This window comes from Hipposideros armiger, unplaced genomic scaffold (genome assembly GCF_001890085.2).
Source record: "Hipposideros armiger isolate ML-2016 unplaced genomic scaffold, ASM189008v1 scaffold_1801, whole genome shotgun sequence".
Classification (NCBI taxonomy): domain Eukaryota; kingdom Metazoa; phylum Chordata; class Mammalia; order Chiroptera; family Hipposideridae; genus Hipposideros; species Hipposideros armiger.
The window spans coordinates 71,012-76,016 of NW_017733151.1; the positions used below are offsets into that span (position 1 = coordinate 71,012).

A 5,005-nucleotide genomic window follows, 5' to 3' on the forward strand; every position below is an offset into this window, starting at 1 on the left:
AACACATCTGTTTACAACATGGTTTACTGAAGATTTTAAGCCCACTGTTGAGACCCACTGCTCAGCAAAAATATTTCAAAGTATTACTGTTCATGGACAATGTACTTGGTCACCCAGGAGATCTGATGGAGATGTAGAAGGTTAATGTTGTTTCCATGCGTGTTAACACAACCCCATTCTGCACCCCATGGGTCACAGAGTAATTTCCACTTTGAAGTCTTATTATTAAAGAAACACATTTTGTAAGGCTAGAGACACCATAGACAGTGAGTGATTCCTGTGATGGGTCTGGGAAAAGTAAATTGAAAACCTTCTGGAAAGGATTCACCATTCTAGATGCCATTAAAAATATTCATAATTCATGGGAAGAATGAAATGTCAAAATATTCACATTAACAGGAGTTTGGAAGAAGCTGATTCCAACCCCAATAGATGACTTTGAAGAGTTTGAGACTTCAATGGAAGAAATAACTGCAGATGTGGCAGAAATAGCAAGAGAATTAGAAGTGGAGCCTGAAGATGTGTCTGAATTGCTGCTACCTCATGATAAAACTTGAACAGATGAGGAGTTGCTTCTTACGGATGAGCAAAGAAAGTGGTTTCATGTAATTAAAGCTACTCCTGGTGAAGATGCTATAAACATTGTTGAAATGACAACAAAGGATCTAGAATATTACATAAACTTAGTTGATAAAGCAGTGGCAGAGTTTGAGGACACTGACTCCAATTTTGAAAGAAGTTCTACTGTGGGTAAATGCTATCAAACAGCATCACATGCTATAGAGATATCGTTCATAAAAGGAAGAGTCAATTGATGGCAGCAAACTTTACTATTGTCTTATGCTAAGAAATTGTCACAGTCACCCCGGCCCTCAGCAACCAAGATGCTGATGAGTTAGCAGCCATCCACACCGAGGCCAGACCCTCCATAAGCAAAAAGATTATGACTCGATAAAGGATCAGATGATGGTCACCAATTTTTAGCAATAAAGTGTTTTTAAATTATTATATACATTGTTTTTAATTACTAAAGAAGGATTTCATGATGTTATAATTGCCTTTAGCTGTTTACTCCCAAAATAGACTCTCAAATTCCATAATTATAAGGATACTGTCTAAAACAGTCTTTATTTCTTATGGCCTAATTCACTACCCAGCATATATTGTGTAATCAGAAAATATTTAGTGAATTGAATAAAGAAAAGGATAAGTTGCTTTATGGGGCTGCCATAACCTTTGCTGGCTTTTGATTTTTATTCTCTAGAATAACTATTCCTTTGTTATTTAATTTGCTTGAAGTTTCATCATTTTCCTTAAAAAATTGATATTTGTATGAGAGTCATTTCCCATTAGCAATCTGTTCCCCTTCTCAGAAACCTTTCTTTTCTTTGGCTGTCAGTTGCAGTAATCCTTTGTTTCTAACGTTACAAAAGAAAAAATTGATCATTTATAAGTTGTTTCACCCGGACAGCCCTGAAAAAGGAATCTTATATTTTCTAGTCCTCTGTTTCTTCAAGCCCAACAAATGTTAGTCTTAAATTCAACACACTCATCTTCTTATCTAGCATCTGTCTCTTCCATTAGCTTTGATGCTTTTTGTTTATTCTTTTGAACCAATTTATTCCCCCAATCTATAAATGGAGAAATTTTATTTGCTTCAGCGATTTTTATCCCAGCAGAGTTGAAAGCTTATTTTCTATAGGGTGATGTTTGCAGTGACTTCTGAAATTCTCATTCATGTACACCAGATTAGCCTGTCTTCAAATCTCATTTCAAAAAAATAAATACTACAAATATATTGAACTGATTTAAAATTATATAACTACATTCATCTGTATGTATATTCTTATATAGATATTAAATACTGTATGTTGGTACAAACTTTTGGGATGACAAATTGCCGATTTGAATCAAGAGTCTTAATGAAAAAATATAACTCTTAATGAATTGTTCTAAGGGCAACATCTGAAATATAGTAAAAAATAAAAAATAAAGCTTTATGCCCAAAGATGTTCATTGCAACATTATTTCTAGAGACTAAAACTTTCAGAAACCTGAAATCTCCAGGATTCAGAAAATTAAATGATTTTAAATAATGTTTACAAGAATCTTCATTAACATTACAGATGTATATACATGATAATATTTAGTGAAAAAGCAAAAATGTTGAAGAAACCACTTTGAGTGCTATTGGTGATTATATCTGGGTAATGAAACTATCTTAATTAGCTTTAAAATTTAACAATGTACTATCTAAGACTTATTTTTTCTTCTCTGTAAAACAGAAATAAATGTAACTATCTGATAAAGTATTTTGCAAGATTTAGTGAGGTAATGGATGTAAATTGTGTTTTATGCATTGTAAACAGTACAAACAGTGTTTTTTATGCATTGCAAATGCATCATTAGAAATAGCTGTTATTATTGCATGGACTAATTATTCTTGAAATTTTTTTCTTAACATCATTGACTAAAAACCAATGTTGTGCTCCCTTTCCTCTCAGCATTATTTTTCAATGTCAGAAACTGATATTCAGATAGTTAGCTAGTCCAAAGGCATTCTAGTAATGAGAGCAAAATCAGATTTAAATGCAAGTCTCTCTAATTGCAAAGTCCATGCTCTTAATTACTCTGCAAGATTACCTCCTTAGGCATCACATATGTAACTGGAAAATAACAAAATCATTTTTTTAATAAAGAAAAAAAAGATTCTTAATTTCTCTGTGTATAACATGATTCTAGTGGTACAGATAACTGTGCTTATGTTTTCAAAAAATAAAATTCCTTGAAATCATTCCAGTGTGTACACACTTTCTATAGATAGTTCTCTCCTAGGAACTTCCCAGAAAAATGAATACTTGCTCCATCTCTCCAAATCTTCAGACTGTTCAATAGAGATTTTTTCAGCCAAATCTTATGTCCTATGATGAGGCCCTCAGAGTAGTTGTCTGATCCTATCATAACATATAATCATTAAGTATGTAGTAGCCTTTGAGATTTAGTGAGACAAAATTTGGGCTAAACTAAGAGTAGATCTACATGGATAAATAAAAAAAAAATTGGTATTTGCTATATTTCCAAAAAAATACAATTTAATTTCTTTCAAGTACACTTACTTCTTTGAAAAGTATATGTTCTTAGAGAATTACATTAGTCAGAGAATAAGTACTTTTTAGAATTACCATATTGGTCATGTACGTGTATATGCAGACATGCTACTAAAGTGGTTCTAAAGTTATTACATTTCTACAAAATAATTTTATTACTTTAAATAGGTCTCATAATATTTTTACATTAATATTACATCTTTAAATATATTATGTTAAAAACATATAAACTTTTTAAAGTTATATCATGCCTGTAAAATACAGTCTCATTTAACCTCCCAATTCTATTAGGTAGGTTTTATTATGTCTATTTCTAGTTAAGAAAACTGGTGTTCAGTTAAGGAAAGTGGCGCATTCTTCTATGACCTAATTAAGGAATATTACTGAACCTTGTATTTGTAAATCTGTCCATGTTGAGATATAGTGTAGGTATGTTTATTTTAAAGTGCTGTATCCTGTTCCATCACATGTATACACCACAATTTCTGTCTACTGTCCTTAGATTTGTTTCCATGTTTTGTTATAACAAACAACATTCCCACAGACATTCTCATGCTTGCCTTCTCAGCAAATGTGGAGGAATTTCCTGAGGAAATATACTGACAATTAAAAGTGTATTTAATATGCACACTTTCAACTTTACTAGGTAATGCCAAAGGGTTTTCCAAAGTGCTTTATAATGTAAAGTCTTACTCTTCGAGTATGAAAGTCCCCGCAGCATCAAACTTCACTTCTTGGTACAGTCAAACTTTTAACTTTTTACAAGTAAAAGGAGTACAGTGACGTTTTACCATGTTTAGCAATAATCAAACGTATTTTCATATGTCTATTGACTATGTTTCATTTGGAGAATATATATTAATTATTTCCTTGGCCACACCTCCTCCTTTTCAAATACCTTATTTGGCTTCTTCTGTTTGATTTCTTTCCTTATATTGGTACACAAAACTAACAAAAATTACTTTATAAAACAATAACAATAACTAACTTATGGGATACAAAAAAGACAGACGNTGACGTTTTACCATGTTTAGCAATAATCAAACGTATTTTCATATGTCTATTGACTATGTTTCATTTGGAGAATATATATTAATTATTTCCTTGGCCACACCTCCTCTTTTTCAAATAGCTTATTTGGCTTCGTCTGTTTGATTTCTTTCCTTATATTGGTACACAAAACTAACAAAAATTACTTTATAAAACAATAACAATAACTAACTTATGGGATACAAAAAAGACAGACGTAAAAGGTTGGTCATACAAAAATGGGAGAGTGATGATCAAAATTAGTCTCTAAGGGCCTCGTATGTATACTGGCCACTATTCTTCTGTCTGTGTTAATAGACAGGATTATTGGTCCCTACTTTGGGGTTTGTCCTTTCACAATTTTCCCTATTGTATCATTTTATAAATAGGTAGTTTTAACTTGCTACTATAGTCAAATTGATTTATTTATTGTTTATACTTATTGAGTTTTTAAAATATTTATTATTATTATTATTATTATGATGATGATGTTTCAGGTGTACAAAACAATGCAATAGTTATCCTTTTCACCCCTCACAAAGTGACAACCCCCCTCCTCCCATCCACTGCACCCCCGTACCTGATATCATACATATCTATTACAATTCCACTGACTCCATTCCCACACTCCACTCCACATCCCATGACTATATATGTATTAAATTATAGTTGACATATAATATTATTCAACAGCAGCTTCAGATGTGCAGTGCAGCGGTCAGGCCTCTACACCGTCTATGAAATTCTTCCCTCTATAGTAAAGTCATAAAAATTTCTCCTATACTTTTGGCATAACCTCTTTAAAATTGTCTTTGTATTTGAAATGAAGCAATGATTCTATTTCATTTTTAACATTTTAATTATCAATT

At 31.9% G+C, this 5,005-nt stretch overlaps 1 pseudogene; it reads left to right on the forward strand.

Moving 5' to 3' along the window:
- The window catches only part of LOC109378208 (tigger transposable element-derived protein 1-like), a 21,850-nt pseudogene extending 20,849 nt beyond the window's left edge, over positions 1-1,001 (forward strand).
- Positions 1,002-5,005: the final 4,004 nt, after the last annotated feature.